The following is a 13,244-nucleotide window of genomic DNA, read 5'->3' as shown; positions in this document are numbered from 1 at the left end:
AAGTCATTCAGGGGTATCACTATTGATCCATACCCCTTGAGAAATCTCCTATAGTACCCAGTCAGGCCTAAGAAGGTTCTCACCTGAGTCTGGGTAGTTGGAGCAATCCATTCCATTATGGTCTGGATTTTGCTCTGCAATGGTTGAACCTGGCCTCCACCTACAAGGTGGCCCAGGTACACAGCCTGACTCTGCCCTATCTAGCACGTAGTAGCCTTGATAGTTAGGCCTGCTTTTTGCAGGGCCTCCAAAACATTCCTCAGGTGGACCAGGTGATCCTCCCAGGTGGAGCTAAAGACAGCAATATCATCTAGATATGCTGCACTAAAGTCTTCCAGGCTTGTAAGGACTTGATTCACCAACATTTGGAAAGTGGCAGGTGCATTCTTCAAACCAAAGGGCATTAGCACAAACTGATAGTCCCCACTAGGGGTAGAAAATGCTGTCTTTGGCTTTGCATCATCAGCTAGTCTGATCTGCCAGTAGCCAGCTGTCAGGTCAAATGTGCTTAGAAACTTGGCTGAGGCCAAAGTATCAATTAGCTCATCTGCCCTGGGGATGGGATGGACATCAGTCCTAGTGACTGCATTGAGACCCCTGTAGTCTACACACAACCTCATTTCTCTCTTTCCATCTGTGGTGTGAGGTTTAGGTACCAGGACTACTGGACTAGCCCAAGGGCTAACTGAGGGTTCAATCACACCCAAATCCAACATCTTTTGGACTTCTGTCCTTATGCAGTCCCTGACATGGTCAGGTTGCCTGTAGATCTTATTCTCCAGAGGTAGACTGTCCTCAGTGTCCACTTCATGAGTGCACCAGGTGGTCTGACTGGGAGTCAGAGAAAACATATGTCTGAACTGGCTGAGAAGGTTTCTGCAGTCAGTTTGCTGCTGGGCAGTGAGGCTGCCTGCCAAGGCGACACCATCAACTGACCCATCATCAGGGTTCTAAGAAAGCAGGTCAGGGAGTGGGTCACTCTCTTCCTCCTGTCCTTCATCAGTAGCCATGAGCAAGCCCATGTCTGCCCTGTCAACATATGGTTTAAGTCTGTTGACATGAAGTACCCTGTGGGGACTCCTAGGGGTTCCAAAGTCTACCAAGTAGGTAACCTCCCCTTTCTGTTCAACAATTGTATGGGGGCCACTCCATTTGTCCTGGAGGGCTGCTGGGGCCACAGGCTCCATCACCCACACTTTCTGTCCTGGCTAGTAAGCAGTCAGTACAGCCTTTTGGTCATGCCAGGCTTTTTGCAGTTCCTTGTTAGCCTCAAGGTTTTTTTTAACCTTTTTCATGTATTCAGCCATCCTGGAGCGGAGACCAAGTACATAGTCCACTACGTCTTGCTTTGGGGGCTTGAATGGAAACTCCCATCTTTCCTTCACCAAACACAATGGACCCTCGACAGGGTGACCAAACAAAAGTTCAAATGGGCTGTAACCAACCCCCTTTTGAGGCACCTCCCTGTATGCAAATAAAAGGCAGGGCAAGAGTAGGTCCCATTTTCGGCTAAGCTTCTCTGGGAGTCCTTCAATTATGCCCTTTAAGGTTTTGTTTAACCTTTCAACTAAACCTTTGCATTGTGGGTGATAGGGTGTGGTGAACTTGTAGTTCACTCCACACTCCTTCCACATAGCAGTCAAGTAACTAGAGATGAAGTTTGCATCCCTGTCAGATAATACCTCCTTAGGAAAGCCTACTCTTGAGAATACACTCAAGAGAGCACTTGCCACCACAGGTGCTGTAGTGGTCCTTAGGGGAATTGCGTCTCGGTACCTGGTGGCATGATCTACCACCACCAGTATAAATCTGTGCCCAGATGCTGTTTGGGGATCCATGGGACCAACAATGTAAATCCCTACCCTTTCAAAGGGCACCCCCACCACAGGTAGTGGTATCAGGGGGACCTTTGTAGTGCCACCTGCTTTGCCACGGGCTTGACAGGTTACACAGGAGCAACAAAACGCCTTAGTGTCTTCAAACATGTGGGGCCAGTGAAAGTGAGGGACAATTCTGTCCCAAGTCTTGTTCTGGCCCAGGTGTCCTGCTAGGGGAATATCATGGGCTAGTGTCAATAGGAACCCCTTAAACTTCAGAGGTATAACCAACCTCCTGGAGGCACCATGCTTGGGTCTCTACTCTCTGAGTAAAGGAGTCCATCATCCCAATAAACTTTATGGGTGCCACTAGCATTCCCAGCAGCCTCATCAGCAGCTTGCTTTCTGAAGGGTTCAAGAGAGGGGCAGGTTTTCTGCTCCTGGCTCAGATTGGACTTGGAAGGGCCCCCTGTCCCCAAGAACTCAACCTGGTCAGGTTCAAGCTCATCTGGGACAGTTCCTTCTTCAGGCTCAAGATCATCTCCCTGAGGAGACTGATCAGCATTCTGAGTCAGATGGGAAGGCTCTGCCTTAACCCTACTGCTCCTCCTCTTGTGAGACACCTGGTCCATTATTTCAGAATCCAGGGCCTGTCCAGCTTTATACATTTTGGCCTGTGACCTAGTCACAGCAAAGACATGAGCAGGGATCCCTAACATTTCTGCATGTGTCCTGAAATCCACTTCAGCCCAAGCTGAAGTCTCTAGATCATTGCAAGCACTGTACTGGTAGGTCTACACCTACCACAACCTTCTTAAGGCCAGTTACCCCTCCCCAGGAGAAGTTAACAACTGCCAGAGAATGGTCTGATCTGACATTGCTAGCATTGGTCACTTGGTACCTTTCACCAAGTATAATCTGCCCAGGATCCACAAGATCTTTTGTCACCATTGTGACACTTGCTCCTGTGTCCCTGAATGCCCACGCCTCTAATCCATTTATCAAAGGCTGTTGTCTGTATTTGCCCAGATTACTGGGACTTACACAGGGGGACATATCAGCCCCCATCACAGACAAGCACAGCCTGAGTTGGAACTCTGATTAGGCCAGAGTCCATCTCAGAACCCAGGGTCAACCCTACTACACCCTTATTATGAACATTGCCATCACCTATTGTAGCTGTACTAGGGGGAACAGTTGCCTTAGGGGCAATGGTGGCTGGAGTAGATTCTTTGGACTTGGTGCAGTCACTGGCCCCGTGAGTTTTCTGTTTACAGATTTTGCACCAAGGTTTCTTTTGGCCTTTTTCCTTGTTTGACTGTGATTCCCCATTAGAAGAAGATTTTTGGGGCCCTTGAGAAGACTTCTGGTCTTTACCCTTGTCCCCACCCTTGTCAGAGGTCTTAGAATCCTGCTTCTTTGGGTCACCACCTTGGTTCTGTACTTCTGCCTCACCCTGGTCCTGACCCATTTGTCTGCCTTCTTTCCCAATTCTGGGGGAGAGGTCAGATCAGAATCTACCAGGTACTGGTGCAACAGCTGATTTTGACAGTTATTAAGAATCTGCTCCCTCATTATCAGATTGTACAATCCTATGAAGTCACACACTTTACTGCCCAATAACCAACCTTCCAGAGCCTTAGCAGCTCAGTTAACAAAGTTAACCCAGTCTTGATTTTGTGCTTTTTGGGTGTCTCTGAACTTTAACCTGTATTGTTCAGTGGTTGGGCCAAACCCATTTATCAGTGCACTTTTCAAGACTTTGTAATCATCAGCATCCTCTTCTCTTACAGTGAGGAGCTTATCTCTACCTTTGTTTGCAAAGGAGAGCCATAAGATTGCTGCCCACTGACCTTGGGAGACCTTCTGTACTTTACAGGCCCTCTCCAAGGCAGTTATCCATTTCTGGATGTCATCCCCACTCTGGTAGTTAGGGACAATCTTACTTAGGTTTCTATGGTCATAAGACCTCTCCCTATCTCTAAGGAAAGTGCTGCCACCAAGGGACTCTAGTCCCTCCTTTTTACTAGCTCTGTAGAGCTCTAGGGCTTCCCTATCTAGGGCCATCTGCTGCTTTCTGAGGTTGAACTTGTCTTGCTCATACTTCAGCATTCTCTCTCTCCTCTCCTGGGAGGTTTCCCCTTCCTCTGTGAGAAGAGACAGAGGTCCCTATAGAGGAGTTAGACTGGACAAATTCCCTGGAGAGAGATCTATCCCTTCTAGCCCTACTTTCAACTCTTCCTGGAGGAATAAAGGAGGGAGCATTGTTGTCATCCTCCTCATCCTCATCCAGGAGAGCTGGGTTCACCAGATTCTGATCGTTGTCATCAGTCTGGTCAGCATTAGAGGTAGGGTCAGGGGAGTTTCCACTGGGCCTGGCCCACCCTCAGCTGCTGCCCCTCCCACTCCGCCTACCCCACCAGAACCGCTAGGTCCTGGGAGATCATCCAGCTTGAGTATCTTTATGAGATGCTGGGTGGTTGGGCTTTTGCCTGTCTTCAGCTTCCTAATGGAACATAAGGCCCTAAGCTGTGCAAAGGAGAGATCGCATATCTATAGGCGAGAAGCTCACTGGCTTCTGGCAGGGACCCACTGGTTCCTGGCTGATTAGACATTACTAATGTGGTGTGGTGTATTGCATTACCTACACTAGTGTGGCCTACTAAACTCTCTTGAGTTGTAGAAAAGGTGTGCTATCCCTTAACACACAACTCTAAGTTCAGTAGAACTTACTGTATACTAAACTTTGATATTATATGTACTTAAGGTACCTTTAGTGGTTTTCAGTTGATCAATACAATTGAGATTATCTGGTAAAACAATAGCAAGCTGGAATCCCACACGCTGCACACCAATGTGAGAAGTTGGCCTGATATATGCTGTCCACTAGTTCTAGTGGGCACCTTGTATCAGTTCAAACAACCCCTTATGGTGAATAGCTTAAAGACAACCTTTATTGAAAGCTATCCTAGTGGTAGCTATGGAGAGCAGCCATCAGGCTAAGTCTTGAAGAAATGTAAAGCAGCTTGTTTTTACCAGTCTATAATCTTTTGAATGATCAAATGAAAGGACAACCACACCAGGTATATATTGAAAATATATGTATTTAAGATAAAACACACCCCTCTAGTCTCTTTATGAGACTGGAGTTTGAAGTACTTAATTTAAGTTAGGAATCAACAGTAATAGCACAAATACATGTTTGGGCCCTAGGGGCGTACCAAACCATATACCAACAAAGTGGTATAAGAACTATGACTGAACTAGACACAAGGCTTAGAGCCTGTAGAATCGCTGGGACCCCAAGGAACCACCCAAGGTAGTGACACAGGGGACCCACGGGGGCCGTATGCAGTGTGTAAACACAACCGCAGGTTCCCGTAAGCTTCTATGGACAATGTCACGGTTGGAAATTTAAAGATTATGGACACTTAGAATCGAGTTAGGACCAAACCCTTTTGGACTTAGGAAGTTCTAGGGCTAGAACCCATGGGAGCACCAGAGTACTCGTGTTACCTCACCCAGGGAAGCCGGGTGCATAGGTGTCTTTTGGTGTCGGGTCGCGTCGTCGATTTCAATATCAGCTGGCGAAGAAGTGCTGCTGCTGTGAAGAGGAGAAGTGTCCGAAGAGATCCAAGCCTGGATCTAGGATGGAAGGAACCTGAAAGCAAAGGGGACAGAGTGTGGGTCACTTGCCAGTGACCAAGAGCAGGATGGACCAATGCCCACAGATGTCTGGTGCTTCAGGTGAGTTGACGGGTGTCTTGACTCTTCAGCCACGAGGTCCAGGAGGCGTTGACAAAGTCCATGAGCTGGATTAGAGCTGTCCCACGAAGTCTGTCGAGTGCTGCGGTGTCGGCAACCAGAATGGACCCAACAAGCCTTGGCAACGGCAAGTCTCATGGAAAGAGAAGGACGTCGGTGCAGACCAGCAAGGTCTGAGGGACTCACCCAGTGAGGGTAAGTCAGGGCACGTCTGGAGCAACCAGGAAAACCCAGGCAGAAGAGGAGTTGCCTTCGTGGAGACCCACTAGCCAACGGGCTAGCGATCGCAAAGGAGCCTCAAGCGGTCGCACTGGAACCCGGCCCACAGGTCACTCGTGGAGTGGAGGCCAGAGATCTTTGGTGCAGTCAGTGCTCAAGGCTGGGGCTACTCGGAGCCCAAAGCAGAACTTCAAGGATAAACAGGAAGTCGATGTACCAGCAATAGTCACGGTTCCTCATCACCCATGATAGCTACCGGCCTCAGCTTTGCTGTGGACTCAGGGTAGCCTCGGGGAAGTCAGGAAATCCACCTCTGGTGATGCAAAGACTTCGGCGTCCAACGAGAGCTTCGGAATTGCAGACCGGACAGTTACTTCTTTGGTGTCTGCCAAGCAGGGGAGTCACTCTTTGACCCCAAGGGAGATTTCTTCAGTCTTCTAGTCAGGATAGAATGTCGAAGGTTCATCCAATCAAGAGAGATGGGAGCTAGAAATACATGCAGCAACCGCCTTTTTTAGGACGTGGCCAGACAAATCAGAGGGGACGAAGAAAAGTTGTTACATGGACAGACCAAGAAAGACAAGTCCAAACCAGGAGCATGTCCAACATAACCAAGGACAAACCCGGAACGAGCACGACTCATTAGTAATCAACCTGACAGACATAACCCTTACAGAAGCTCAAGAAAAAGTGCTGAACAAAGGACTCGGATACGTACCAACCCCTAATCTGGATGTTTTCAAAACAAAATGCGAAGTCGCAAAATTCTGTAGAAAACTGAAACTGAAAGCCTTTTTCTCTGACAAGGAGACAGAGCAAAAAGAAGGTGATACGTCGCTACGCCTCAAATCTACCTTTTGCCCATTAAACCACCAGGTTCCCATTGAACTTCAAGCTTTTGAACAAGCCATAATGAAAGAAATCGGCGAACTAACAGAATTGAAAAAAACATTTATGAATCTAACAAAAGCAGAAAAACAAGCCTTGGAGACATTGAAAAACAACAAAGACATGATAATAAAGCCAGCAGATAAGGGAGGAGGTATTGTTCTGATAAGTAAAGAAGGGTATAACCATCAATGCCTTGACCTACTGTCAGATGAGAAATTCTATACTCCAATCACTATTGATCCCACAGCAAGATTGCAGCAGACAATTAAGATCATGGTGGAAGAAGCTGAAATCAATAGATGGATATCGCATAATGAAGCAGATTTTCTGAGAACGACCTCGCCAAGAATACCATACTTCTACTCCCTCCCCAAAATACACAAGGAGAGGAGACCACCTCCAGGTCGCCCCATTGTGTCGGGTATAGGATCAGTCCTAGAACCGCTTTTACAATTTGCGGGCCATTTTTTAAAACCATTGGTCCAACAAACACCAACTTATTTGAAGGACACTCGCAACCTACTAAATTTCTTGCAGAATGAAAACTTCTCTTCTGACACAATGCTTCTGGTAGGTTTCGATGTAGAAAGTTTATACACCAGCTTACCCCAACAAAAAACCCTTGAAACTTTAGAGACAATACTCTTTGACCAAGACTAGACATATCAAACCCAGAGGCATTTCATCCTACAATGCTGTACCTTGGCTCTCAAGGAAAACTATTTCGAATATGAAGGGAGACTATACCAACAGCGACACGGAACTTCGATGGGTAGTACCTTTGCGCCTAGCGTAGCGGGACTCTACGTTAGCGCATTTGAACAAATGTACATACAAAATACAAGAAACCCATATAACACAAACATCCGTTTTTGGAAACGATACATTGATGACATCATGGTGATCTGGGAAGGTGACCAGGAAAGTCTAAGCAACTTTCATCAATGGATGAACGAACAAGATGAATGTCTGAAATTCACCTACACAGCTAACAACATACAGCTAGACTTTCTGGATCTCACTATTTATATTGAAGATGATACCATCAAAACACGAACATTCTTCAAACCAACTGCCAGAAATAGTCTCCTGTCATTCAATAGCTTCCATCCACGCCCACTGAAAGAAAACCTACCATACAGCCAGTTCCTACGGCTCAAACGTAACTGCAGTGATTTAGCAGAATACAAAAAACAAGCGGACGACCTGAGTTCCAAACTTTTGAAAAGAGACTATCCAACCAAAATCATCTCTAAATGCAAAAAAAGAGCTAGGAACCAGCCTAGGGAATATCTACTAGAAACCATGCCTAGGAACCCCGCAGATAACACACCGACCTGTGTCACCACCTACAGCACAGCGAGCAACGCTGTTAAGAAAATAATTAACAGAAACTGGCGAATTCTGATTTCAGGAGATTTGAAATGGCAAAAACCAAGGTTTGCGAATAAGAGGACCAGGAATCTAAAAGATATTCTGGTGCATACACGACCTTCAGCTCCGCCAAAATTGAGAAATACCTTATGGGATTTACAACCAGTTACAGGTCACTACCCGTGTGGACAGTGTTCAGTATGTCATCTCACAACACCAACTAAGACTATCCAACTGACACCAAACCTAAAATGGACTATAAAACAGCACACCAACTGTAATACAGCCTTTGTTATCTATATGATTACATGTCCGTGCAATCTTAGGTACATCGGAATGTCATGCAGGAAAACAAAGGTGAGAATCTGCGAACACAGAAGTAATGTGAAATGTAAGCGTGAAACTACCAAAATGAGCCGTCACTACATTGAACAGGAACATTCTGTGGATGATTTGAAATGGATCATAATTGAAGCATTGGTAGGATCCAAAAACAATGCTGAAAGAATTCTTTTTGAAAGAGAACAAAGATGGGTTCACCGCCTCAGTACAGATACTAAAGGTCTGAACGATAATATACCTTGGCTCACTTTCAAGTAATGTACATGTCACCTGACCAGTTGCTGTGATTTGGTTTACAAGTCAGAAGACGGTTTTTCTGACTCGCTCCTTATTTCCTCTTCTTTTTTCAGAATGGAACATATACATATATAGGCCACACAGGCATCTCACATATCCAATCCACAAAACATTTTACTGGTTTATCCAGACCATGCTTAGTGGCTTCACCTTCCCAACCGATAAGAACTTCTGTAAGTTACACTTTATTGAACATTTCTCACGAACAATTCTTGAGTCCCTTGTTAGTGTTTACCCACAGAGTAAAAATCGGCGAGACACGGGATCTCGTCCAGCACGAGCCCTGCAAGCCAGCGTCAGCACAAGTCGTGCTCAGCCCGCAAAGGAGGTACGGAAGGACAATCCTCATGACGATCATCAGCCGCTTTCACAAACCACAATCTAACGGAACTCGTAACTTCCCACGCCCTCGTCTCCCCTCTCCCTTCCCTGCCTCCCCCTCCTCTTTCTTCCCTGCCCTTCCCCGTTTCTTTACCAATATAGGCGAGACGCTAACGTTGGCAAGGCAAAGCCGAAATACGGACACGTTTTAAGGTAACCCGCCCTTTCCTTGTTTTCTTCGCTGTTTGCATTGAGTTAATGCTTTTTACCATCTATGAGTGTATTAATTGCAAACATCGCCCAAATCACAGAATGATCTTCCTCACCGAATTTTGTTGTTGACGATTTAGCGCTATGCTCTGTACGAACCCTACTCTTTGGAACAATGTTTTTTATCGAACCAAACAGGTTACAGACAAAGGGAAGCATATCGATAAACATGCCCGACACTTTGATCTACGTACCGTATCAATAGATATCCATTTCTAGGGCTTTTTCTTACAAAGTATATTAGAGATTTGCCATTGTATATGTTGCTCTACAGTATCACAAAGAATTGCCATTTTTTCGTTTTTTCCTTAACTTTCTTCACCAAATTTTCTCCATTCAGTAACACCAAATATGGTGCTCGTATCATTGATTGTCTCTTATTAACTTCACTCCTATTTTCTTGTAGGTAACAATAACCTTGAGACATTGCTAGCTATCATATTTATGAAGAGAGCAGAATTCCAAATTTTAGAACTGGGCATCACCAGCTCTTACTACGATTAGGTCCTGAAGAATGCCCCACGACCCCCTCCTGGGGCACTAGATGGGCAGAAACATGTCGACCTTTTGATATGGACACCTAATGTGCTCTGGTTACATAATTTAACCTACAGCACCACCTTTTCTTATTTTTAATAGTCTCCCCACACACCCACCAGATTAAATTTTGTTCCTTGAGGGCAGTGTGGGAAAGACACTTTTAACTCCACTATCACCATTTTTGCACCAATATTACTGATCACTACTAAGAAGTAATGGTTCCCTCCAGGTGGAGGCAGCATGGAACACAAGAGACCTAATGATAATGCTGACGCGTATTCTGAAGGCGGAGAATCAAGATAAACCGCCAACACCACCTTAAAATACGCGATTGAGGGTTCTCATAATACCTATTTAGGTGTTAAAGGTTCAAACAAAGTTTTAAGAACCCCTACTTCTAGTTACAAGTGATCCATTCCCCTTTTTGATTTATGATAGAATGTCGAAGGTCCAGGATATGTGTTGCAAAGTTTCGTCCAGGGTAATCTAAAGTCGCAAAGACTGGGTTCCCATACTTATACAAAGTTTGGGGGTTGGACATACTCTAGGGACCCACCTATGGGAGGGTTTGGAAAGAGGGTAGTTACACCCATTTCCTTTCTCCAGTTTCGCGCCAGAGCAGGGGCAGGTAGCCCCTGCAACCGGTTTGAACTGGACTATGCACAGGGACACCAAGTGTGCCCCCAGTGCAGAACTTCAAAGCACCAGAGAGTGCTCCCGCCCAGCCCCAATACACATCTGCCTGTCTGGGGAGGGGGTTACACCTCCCTTGGACAGGAAACCTATTGTCCAGGCCTCCCCTGCCGGAGTTTCAGTCAGCAGCAGGAGTCCAGACCCGTGTCTGTGGCAGAGGCATCCATTTTGTGATGCCAGGGCTTTAGAAAGTCCTACCGGGTTAGACCAGTGTGAACATGTTTCCCCCTCTAGAAGGATGGAATGCTACCCCCGCCGCCAGAACTGGTGGGGGCGGGGTAGTATTACAAAGCATTTGACACCAAACACAACATGTTTCCGTGCAGCCATCCAAAAGTTAGCATTTACCGCGAGGTTATAATGCACTTAAGAGTATATGGTCAGGCTGCACCACAAACAGCATCAGAGGAGGTACTACGAATGCTGCAGAGGGGCTCTGCTCATGCAGCGGCACCCTCTCACATAAAAACCAAGCACTCTGCCTTCAGGATTGTTAAGGCCTGCCATAGGAGTGATTTATAGGTTTTTTATGTGTGTGCAATGGTAGTGATATAGGTAGCCTATACCACTGTAAGGGGTGCAAGCACACCCATACCCAGGCTGCAGTAGCAAACCTGTGGTGCCATTTTGGAGTGCTTCCCAGGGGTGGCATAATACATGCTTCAGCCCCTGGTATGCCTCTGAGGTACCTATGCCCTAGGTACATAGTATACCATATACTAGGGGCTTATAAGGCACTCCAGAATCCAATTAGATATGTACCTAATGTACATGGAAACCATTTTAGAGAGGAAGCAGCTAGGCTGGGGTCCTGATTAGCAGGGCCACAGCCAGACTGAGGTCGAAAAACAGTGAAACACCAGCACAAAGTGGGGGTACCCATGTGAAGCAGATCCTACTCTCCTACAAGGTGTCTGTCAGTCCTGCTCTTATAGTTGTATTGTCGTATTGGGGCAGAACAGTGTCATAAGCATCATAGTGGGTCTCCGAGTGCTACTAATTGACTGATGGTGACTGGTTGGAGGTTGGATTGTGCCCCTTCTTACCTTACCTCCACCTATCCCACCTGCTCCATACAAGCCTCTCTCAAAGCATCGTTCAGTGGTGAAGCGCAAGGCGATGGAGGCCACTTCCAGACCTGTAAGTCTGCAAACCCCTCCCTTGAAAACCTCCAGAACTACACTGGATGGGTTCTTGCATAGAGCAGTGAATGTTGTTAACGTGGAAATAGAGTTGGCAGAGTGGCGCTTATCGCTCTCCTCCGTGCCCACTTCCCTACCATGCAACTCAGGAACTGTCCATTCAGACTTAGAATCCTTCTCTGGCACAAAAAATGGACACCCAAAATGGGGAAGTAGGGCTAACGGTTCTCCCATCTTGCCCTGCTTGCCCATCCTGGTCCTTGTTGCAACCCTCGTCAAATATCACACTGCTGGGGACATCACAGGAACTACCCCATGGGCCCAAACCTAGGGGCAAAGCAGGCACAAGAAAGAGAGTTGATGATGGGGCCATTTTTAAGAAGTCGGGTATGTCATTTTCGCACCTCTATCTGGAGGAAAATACAGAAGAAGGGGTGAAAACCAAGGTACTATCTGAAACCATCTGTAACAAGGTGCTAGAGCTCCTGAAAAATAAGCGCGCTCCCATTCTGGCTCATTTGGAGAGGGCTGAGAGTAAATTAATCAAGCTAAGCTAGGTCTGCTTTGTCTTCCTGACTACTAGAGGCAGTGTCAGTGGCTGTGCCAGTGGGGGCTTCTCCTGCTATTCCATCTGCAGGGCCTGTTCTGATCAGCTCCCTCTCCTCTCAGTCTGAGCCTTTGCCTCCCAACCCACTAATTCCAACTAGGAACAGGTGCCATACTGCTCAGGGAGCAGGGGCCCATGACATAAATGCACCCCTACCGCAGGAAAATGTGGGGAGTAGGGATCTTGAGAGGGGCAGAAGTCAAGTGCATGGCTTCCCGGTCTCAGCCCATGCCCTCGCCCATTCAGGTCTTCATGTACCTCTTATGTGATAGTTCTGAAGAATGTGCCAATCCTTGAGCCCAACCAAAGAGAAGATCCCCTAGCCCATAAAAATAAAGTTACCTACTGACTTGGGGCAGGCATGAAGTGGATGTGTGATCTTTTAAGGGAGGTCACAATGGTCAGTAGGTCCCCTTGGGTGGATCTGGGTGCAACGGAAGTGGCTGGGGATTGTTTAGTAGTTAACTTTAAGTCACCCCACACATCTCAATCGATGTTGAGGCTCTCTAGCAAGCAGTCCCAAAACTCTATCCAGGTTTTACCTTTAGGTTACATTTACAGGCCAGAGGTCCTTGCTGCAAGGCACAGGGAAATAAATGAACTCCATCAGGGGACTGGGAACCCAATTTCTAATATAGAGGTAACAAACTCATTTTAGACGCTCAGTTCCTTGGAAGAGCTGGATTGACTCTTTACCCCCAATTGTACAGTGGCCCATTACCATGATCACATTCACAAGGAAGGGTGCGTACCAAATGATCTATTGGAACAGGTGGAGTAGAATGAATCGCAAAATGGATTGCCAAAGAGGGGAACTCACTTACCACCTGCTGGGTCAGGCCTCTGTATAGTGTCAGGGAGGCGAGGATTGAAAGGGCTGAGAGTTATATCATGGAACATTGCTGGTGTCCATTCCAATCTCAGGAACCCAGACTGACTCTCTACCATTAAAAAAGCAGTCATTGT

General features: G+C 46.7%; 1 protein-coding gene across 2 annotated transcripts in view; it reads left to right on the top strand.

Annotated features, from left to right (window-relative positions):
• The window catches only part of LOC146799439 (galectin-3-like), a 242,139-nt gene that overhangs the window by 157,937 nt on the left and 70,958 nt on the right, over window positions 1-13,244 (top strand). The gene's annotated exons all lie outside the window — the stretch shown is intronic.

This window comes from Triturus cristatus, chromosome 9 (genome assembly GCF_964204655.1).
Source record: "Triturus cristatus chromosome 9, aTriCri1.1, whole genome shotgun sequence".
Classification (NCBI taxonomy): Eukaryota; Metazoa; Chordata; class Amphibia; order Caudata; family Salamandridae; genus Triturus; species Triturus cristatus.
This window is presented reverse-complemented; position numbering and strand designations above follow the sequence as displayed.